Source organism: Triturus cristatus, chromosome 4_2 (genome assembly GCF_964204655.1).
Source record: "Triturus cristatus chromosome 4_2, aTriCri1.1, whole genome shotgun sequence".
Classification (NCBI taxonomy): Eukaryota; Metazoa; Chordata; class Amphibia; order Caudata; family Salamandridae; genus Triturus; species Triturus cristatus.
This window is the reverse complement of record NC_140586.1, coordinates 164,008,776-164,017,629: the sequence shown is the minus strand read 5'-3', so window position 1 is coordinate 164,017,629 and position 8,854 is coordinate 164,008,776.

The following is an 8,854-nucleotide window of genomic DNA, read 5'->3' as shown; positions in this document are numbered from 1 at the left end:
GTGGTTCTGGCTCCCTTTGAGGGTGGGTGGGGGGGAATCTCAGTTTCTCTTAAAATAGCCGCAAGCCCTGCCATGCCTGTAGATGGTCTGCTGGGCAAGGACCTGCAGCACACTGTATGGAAGGAGGTAGAGCGCAGATCACGCTTTGAGTTGTTGGGATTGCCAGAATGGGTCTGTAGGACTACAAGAGCCATGGATGCCCAGGAAGAGAGTAAAGGGCACCAAAAGCCTAGAACAATAGCCTATGCAGCTGCCAAGAAGGGTAAGGGCAAGTGGTGTGGGAAACCAGGACCTGTAGTTCCCACGCTCAGGTTAGAGTATTTGTAGTCGATGCCCCATAGCCTACTAGGGAGGACATTATATTGTACTACAATTGCATTTATATAGCGCTTACTACCCCTGACAAAGCATCAAATCTCTTTTGCGGCAAGTAGCACGCTACTCCGAGACCCACAGAGGATTAGAGTTGAATTAGTATAGTGAAACATGAAATTAATTTTAAGTGGTGGATAGGTTAGTCAGTTATATGGATTCGGAAGGATAGCAGGATAGAAGAGGAAAAATGGTTTGTATTTATACAAGTGCTTTTTTTGGGAGGTTGAGTAGCACCCTACTCCAGAAACCCACAAAGGACTAGTGGTGAATTAGTATGGTGAAACATGAAAGTAATTTGAGTGGTGGATATTAGTCAGTTACCTTATTACCTTTAAAAAGCTGTAATTTCCAAATGGGATTTTAATGAAAAGGAATATGCTACTTACCAGTATGCATCTGTTCTTGGCATGTAGAGCTGCAGAGTTGTACACTTAGCATAGATCGCCATCTGGTGTTGGGCCCGGATGTTTGCAGTTTGTTTTTCTTCTTGGACAGTCTTTGGAAGTCACGAGTTTGGTGACTCCTCCTTCGGTCCGTACTGCGCATGGGCTTCGGCTCCATCCTCAGATTGTTTTTCGCCAACAGGGAAATGATGGAGCGTAGTAATAACAGTGAGAAACCCATGTGTTGTATCTAAATAAGATGTACTGGAACGGATACAGGTAGCCGGGGAGGCGGGTGGGCGTGTACAACTCTGCAGCTCTACATGCCAAGAACAGATGCATACTGGTAAGTAGCATATTCCGTTCGAGGCATATGAGCTGCAGATTGTACACTTAGCATAGATTATATAGCAGTACCCAACCCTAGCGGCGACCACCGGTATCCGTTGCAGCTGTTTGAAAAAGTGTCTTTAGTACAGCCTGGCCCACCCTAGCTTGCTGCTTGGAATGCACATCTACACAGTAGTGTTTTGTGAAGGTGTGCGGTGTAGACCATGTGGCTGCCTTGCAGATGTCATCTAAGGGTATATTCCCTAGAAAAGCCATAGAAGCCCCTAACTTTCTTGTAGAGTGGGCTTTAGGGGGAACAGATAATGTTCTCTTTGCCTTTTGATAGCAAATTTGTATGCATTTTACAATCCACCTAGCTATCCCTGATTTTGAAATGGGGTTGCCTTTATGTGGTGGAGAGAAGGAAACGAACAATTGTTTAGTCTTCCTGAAGGGTTGCGTTCTTTGTATGTAGTATAGTAACGCCCTTTTTACATCAAGCGTGTGTAAGGCCCTTTCTGCAACAGATTGGGGTTGCGAAAAGAAGACAGGTAATTCCACTGATTGATTGAGGTGGAAGGGGGAAATGACTTTGGGCAGAAACTTCGGATTGGTGCGAAGTATGACCTTGCTGTGATGCATTTGTATGTAGGGTTCCTGTATGGTGAACGCTTGTATTTCACCAACCCTTCTAAGGGAAGTGATAGCTACAAGGAAAGCTGTTTTCCAGGTGAGAAACTGTAGCTCACATTTGTGCATTGGTTCGAAGGGCGGACCCATTAGACGTGTAAGAACCAAATTTAGATTCCATACAGGGGAAGGTGGTGCCCTGGGAGGAATTACTCGTTTAAGGCCTTCCATGAAGGCTTTAATAGCGGGCACTCTGAAGAGTGATAAATGCTGCCTGTTTTGTAGATAGGCAGCGATCGCTGCTAGGTGTAGGCGTATGGATGAATATGCCAGGTTACACCTGTGAAGATGGAGCAGATAGCATATTATGTGCTGTATGGATGCATCTAGAGGGTTGATTGTATTGTTACGGCAGTAAATTACAAATCTTTTCCACTTTGCGGCATAGCATGCTCTAGTGGTAGGGCGTCTGGCTTCCATGATGATGTTCATGCAATCAGGGGGAAGGTTAAGGTATCCGAATTCTAGGATTTCAGGAGCCAGATCGCCAGGTTGAGCTGAGCTGGGTCCGGGTGCCTGATTTCTCCATGGTTCTGGGTTAGGAGGCATGGGGATAGATGCAATTTTTGATGTGGTACCACTGACAGTTGTAGTAGCGTGGTGTACCACGGCTGCCTGGCCCACGTCGGAGCTACCAGAATGAGTGTGAGGGAGTGCTGTTGTAGCTTCCTGACCACTAATGGAATTAGTGGGAGAGGTGGAAAGGCGTATGCAAATCTGCCTGACCAGTTCATCCATATCGCATTGCCGTTGGACAATGGGTGTGGGTATCTGGCGGCGAAGCTTGGGCATTTTTTGTTTTCGTGGGTGGCGAAGGGGTCTATCTGAGGATGCCCCCACTGTTGGAAGAATGGGTGAAGAACTTGTGGATGTAGTTCCCATTCGTGTAGTTGTTGTGTTTGTCTGCTGAGCAGATCTGCCATGGTGTTTTGTACGCCTGGAACGTGCTGTGCCAGGAGAAAGATGTTTTGGGGAATTGCCCATCTCCATATGCTCTGGGCTAAGCGGGAGAGCTGGGGAGAGTGTGTCCCCCCCTGTTTTTGTATATAATACATCGCAGTCATATTGTCTGTGCGAATGAGGACTGCTTTGCCCGAAATCTGTTTTTGGAAAGATTTTAGGGCTAGAAAGATCGCCAAGAGCTCCAGATGGTTGATGTGGAGCGATTTTTGCTGTGGCGTCCATAGACCTTGCATGGTGAGGTGTAGGAGGTGCGCTCCCCAACCGGAGAGCGATGCGTCCGCTGTTAGAATCACCTGAGGAACCGGGTCCAGGAACGGCCGCCCTTTGGAAAGGTTTGTGGTGTTCCACCACTGCAGAGAGTGATGTGTGCGGCCGTCCACCAACACCAGATCCGTCAGCTGACCCTGGGCCTGGTTCCACTGTTGTGCTAGGCACTCTTGAAGTGGACGCATGTGGAGTCTTGCATGTGGCACTATGAAGATGCAAGACGCCATCATTCCTATGAGCTTCATAAACACTCTTGCTGGAAGAGAGTGTTGAGGAAGGAATGTTTTGCGTAAGGCTTGAATGCTTGTGATTCTGGCTGAGTTTGGATAGGCAATACCCTTGGAGGTGTCTATAGTGGCCCCGAGATATTGCTTTGTGTGAGATGGTATGAGGTGGGACTTTTGGTAGTTCACCGTGAAGCCTAGCTGGTGGAGCAGTTGGATGGTGCTGTTTGTATGTTGCACACATTGGTCGTACGACGCGGCTTTTATCAGCCAGTCGTCCAGGTAAGGGAAGACGTGAATGTGTTGACGTCGGAGGTGTGCTGCTACTACTGCTAGGCATTTGGTAAACACCCGCGGTGCGGTGGTGACCCCGAAGGGGAGAACCGTGAATTGGTAATGTTGCCCGTCCACCACGAACCTGAGGTATTTCCTGTGAGAGGGGTGTATTGGAATGTGAAAGTATGCGTCTTTCAGATCCAAGGTTGTGAGAAAGTCTCCCTGGCAGAGGAGTGGGAGGACTTGCTGTAGGGTGGCCATGTGAAAATGGTCTGAGTGTATGTAGGCATTTAGAGGCCGGAGGTCGAGAATGGGTCTGAGGGTCCCGTCTTTCTTTGGTATTAAGAAATATAGGGAGTAGACCCCTAGATTTTGTTGATTGACGGGGACCTGCTCTATAGCGTGTTTTTGGAGGAGTGAGAGTACCTCCTGTTTGAGCAGTGTGGAATGTTCTTGAGACATTGGACGGTGCCTTGGTGGGATATTGGGTGGGGTAGATGTTAGTTCGAGACAGTACCCTGACCGAATGATTTGGGTTACCCATTTGTACGATGTTATGGACTCCCATACGTGGATAAAGTTTTGTAGTCTGCCCCCGACCGGAGTGGAATGGTCTGGGGGGAGCGGAGGGGAGTCATTGTGCGGGGGGGGTGGCAGAACGGGTGTTGTTGGTTTTGCCCCTGCCCTTATTGTTGTTACCCCTGTAACCACCTCTCTGATTGCCCTTTGAAAAGGTATTTTGAGGAGGCGACTTGTAGGAGGTAGAGGCGTTATCGGTGGAGGAGCCTCTGCCTGTGCCACGAAAGGACGAGCGTCGAAAGGAACGTTTGGAGGCTTGTGTTTGGAGTGCCCCCATAGACTTTGCTGTGTCTGTCTTTCTTCATCTTTTCGAGCGCTTCGTCTACCTTTGGCCCAAAGAGTGTTTCCTGGTCAAAGGGGTGATTGAGTATGGATGCCTGGACTTCAGGCTTGAAACCTGAGATCCTGAGCCAGGCGTGGCGACGAAGCAGGACACTGGTATTTATGGCCCTAGAAGCAGTGTCGGCTGCATCGAGGGCACACTTAATGGAGGTGTTTGTAATTAGTTTACCCTCCTGTATCAGGTCATGAGCCTTGTGCTTGTATTTTTCTGGAAGGTGCTGCATAAGAGCCTCTAGTTCGTCATAGTGTGCTCTATCATATCGCGCAAGCAGTGCTTGTGTGTTTGCAATGCGCCACATGTTTGCAGCTTGGGAGGCGGTGCGTTTACCAGACGCGTCCAGAAGTTTAGATTCTTTGTCTGGCGGTGGGGCATCTCCTGAGGATTGGGAGTTAGCCCGCTTTCTAGCTGTGGAGACAACTAGGGAATCTAGGGGAGCAGGGCCCTTGATGTAAGCAGGGTCTGTGGGTGCCGCCTTATACTTCTTCTCTATTCTAGGGTTCAGTACTCTGGCTCTGACAGGGTCTTTGAACACCTCTGTAGCGTGCTTGGTGACACCCTTAAGCATGGGTAAAATGGAAGTGGATTTGTCTTGTATATCAAATGTATCCAGTAGGAAGTCTTCTTCTACTGGTTCACTGTGCATGTCCACCCCATGGTAGTGTCCTGCTCTCTGCACTAAATGGTGAAACCCTAAGGAGTCCTCTGGAGGAGACGGTCTTGATGGGTATAAGTCGTCCTGAGGTACATTGGGTATATCAGGGTTATTGTAATCCTCCCATGGATCTGGGGTCCCTGGTGGAGTGGGATCCATTGGGGCGTCCGCCGGGTAATTGTCCGGATCCCCATCATCCGGATCTGGGGATGGGGTCGGATCGTAGTGAGGTACAGGTGGCGGAGACCTGTGAGGTGGAGGCGGTGGAGGGGGTAGGGGAGGCGGTAGTGGGGAGGGCACTCTGAGGGGAGAAGTGGCAGAGTCCTTCCTTTTGGGTGGAGGAGGAGGAGCCGGAGCATCAAGGCGTCTTTTCTTGGTAGTTAAAGTCAAAAGCCCAGTCTTTTGACAAAGTCTTTTGTAAAGGGTCTGGTGTAAACAGAGCCAATGGTGTCGAGTCGTCTGTCGGCACCGGTGATTTCGGAACCGGGGGTTTCGATGGTCTGTGTGCGCCATGCTTTTTTGAGGTCTCCGGGTGTTTCGGCGTCGAATGATGTTTCGGCGCCGGAGCATCGGTGCCGACAGATTTGTGTTTGTGTTTGGTCGGCACCGAGTGTCCAGGCTTCGGCACCGGTGGTTTCGGAGTCGAGCTGGATTTTGCAGTCTTCGGTGCCGGATGCTGTTTTTCGGCACCGGGTGTCGGCTGGCTCGATCCCGAGCTGCCATGAGACTTTGGGAGCTTCGACACCGGGCCCGAAGGTGGGGTGATCGAAGTTTTGGTTTTGCCCAGGCCGGCAGGCGAGGGAGTAAACTGAGTCTCTTTGGTTTTCGGCGTGGGGGTAGGAGGGGCCATATTACTCACGGCCCGCTGCGCTGGTGTAATGTCCTCCACGTCGGAGTCGTCGGCCTCGGAAGCGCTGACGACGTCTTCCTCCTGCTCGGTGTGAGTTTGCCCCGAAGCTTCGGCGTCGTCTCCGAAGATGTCCGGTGGAGCTACAGAGGATGAGTGCGCCATGGTGCGTCGAGCTCTTCGATCTCGGATGGTCTTCTTCGATCGAAAAGACTTGCAGGCGGGGCAGTCTCTGGCCTCGTGTTCCGGAGAGAGGCAAAGGTTACACACCTGATGGAGGTCGGTGTGGGGAAATTTAGACCCACATTTTGGGCACTTTTTGAACGGAGTCCTTTCAATCGGCCGGGACCGGAGTCGCGGAGGGCCCGAAGGCCGGTGTCGATGTACGGGATGGAGAAAGTGCCGCTTCGAGAGATGAAGATGATGAAGGAACTCGAAGAATCGAGGATTTTCCGTCGAGGCTGGAACCGTAGAAGTTCGAAGCCGGAGCACGAAGTATCACATCCGAGCCCGATGGCGGAAAAAAACAATCTGAGGATGGAGCCGAAGCCCATGCGCAGTACGGACCGAAGGAGGAGTCACCAAACTCGTGACTTCCAAAGACTGTCCAAGAAGAAAAACAAACTGCAAACATCCGGGCCCAACACCAGATGGCGATCTATGCTAAGTGTACAATCTGCAGCTCATATGCCTCGAACATCCTCTTATGGTAAAGTCGGAATACAATTTTGAAAATGGTCCTTTTAGAAAGTTGTCTTTTTCCTGCCCCAGCTATTTAGGGCCTGTAACCTGTTCCTGGGTCACAAATAAGTGTAGTTGACCGTTGGGCTTTGTGTATTCCTCCTAGGCAGCCAAAAAAAGAAGCGTGCCTAGATGGGCCATCGCTGGCAGGATGGAAAGGCGGAGCTGGGCACAGCCCTACTTAAACTTGAATAGGTTGTATCCCGCCTCCACGCAAAGGGCTGCATACCCCCTGTATTTAATCTGGAGCCAGGAAAGGCAGGATGCCTGGAGACTTCAAAGGGAAAACTCTAGAAGCTTCTCCCATCTTCCAGAGGAAGGGCAGCCGGTATAAATATTGGACCTTAGACACCACTTCATCAGTACACTTATGGACCTGTGGCTACTGTGCTGCTGCAACAACTGGTTGTCTGTTGCCCTCCTGCCTGGGGGAGGACTAGACCTGAATCTGTTGAACCCAGGACCTTTAAGTGACTCCAAGGGTTAATTGGCTGGCTTCCTGACCAGAGCATCAGGGACAGACGGCTCCAACAACCTTGAACCTAGCACCTGGACTCTTCATCAGAGTATACCCTGCCAAGTTCTGCCACCCCAGTCCTGGAGGCATGGAAGTGGGCCTAAGGGGCTCTGCCAGCCTCTGTGGATCCAGTGGCACAGACGCATTTCCACTGCTGTGCAGCACAAAGCCAAGCAGACCCAAAGCATTGCTGCGACTGCTTAGATAGCAGGCCTAACCCAGGTCCCTATAGCCAGCTAGCTCTCCATTGAGGTCAGCCTGAACTTGTGACTTTGTCCCAGTCTGGCGTGACCAGATAGCCAGAGTTGGCCACTTTGTGCATTTTGGCGCTATTTTCACTAAAATCTTTAAACCTGCACAACTCTGGTTCTACTGATAGTTTGTCGTTTTGGTCTTGTTTTTTTATTAAAAATTAATCTATTTTTCTAACCTGGTGTGGAATAATTTTGTGGTGTCTTTTTACTGTATTACTGTTTCAAGTGTTGCACAAATACTTCACAGATTGCCTCCGAGTTAAGACGGCTTGCTCCGAGCGAAGCTACCCTAGGGTTGAGCACAGGTTAATTTAGTGTTTGCTTGCAACTTCATCCTGACAAGGATTGTGGCTCCTGCTTGACTGGGGCTCACACCAGTCAACCAGCAACCCAATTTCTTACATATAGTAAATATTACTGTAGATTTTTAACTGTATTGATCTTGTTCATGTGATTTTTTCCCCCCACCTAATTCCATCCTACGAAATGCAGGAGCAAAATGCAAATGACAACTTTTCGCTTCACTCCAAGCTTAAGCGCAGGTACAAGTACACCGCAACAGGTCTGGAACACCCCTTGATGCAGGACATCTCTTCCCACCTAGTCTACTTCATAAACCCACTCTACCAACCACACCTACTGGAGGTGTCTCTTACTCGTTTAATCAAAAGCACTTTGAGACCTTGTCACGGGTACGCGGTATTATGCAAATGCTACAATACCATACTCCAACAGGGTACAACCAGATAAACACTTACTGCTCTAACAGGCCCTTATTTTGCAGAACGACGCACCTATAATCTTGGAGGAAGATTCAGTTTTTTGAGGATTTAAGATTTTCCAGTGAACTATCATCCACTTTACCAACCAGGTGTTGCTTATCAACGGGACTGTCCACCAGCCTTGCTTGTGTATTTCATAGAATCTTGTCCAATGAGTCCAGAGTCTACTGAACACAATAGCGTTGATTTTGTCTAGACCTCCGTGTACAGACTTCTTTGTCATCAAAACAGCCCTATTACGGGTTCATGCAAATCAGGGAGTGGTAGCTCCATCATCTCCCACAAAACATGGGAGCAAAAGACCCTCAAAGCAAAACTGGCAGTTTGTTTGATGAGGACTTGCATGGGTTAGATCTTTTTAATGGAGATGCTCTGAAGTTGTTGCTAATCCACGCTAAATTCAGTCTCATCATTCAGGGATGTCAAGAATTCGTGAAGGTGACACAGCAAACAAAAAGCTTATAGCAAAGTTTCCTTCAATGCAGTTTTAAAAGGAAGTAGTAGTTCCTCTGCAAATGCATATATGTGGACACTAGGGTGCCTAGAAGGATTTCTGCTCTATAATTAAAGAGGAAGTGGTAGAGAATGCTTTTTTTACGCATCAAGCTCAGCCTCACAAACTAAACAGTTC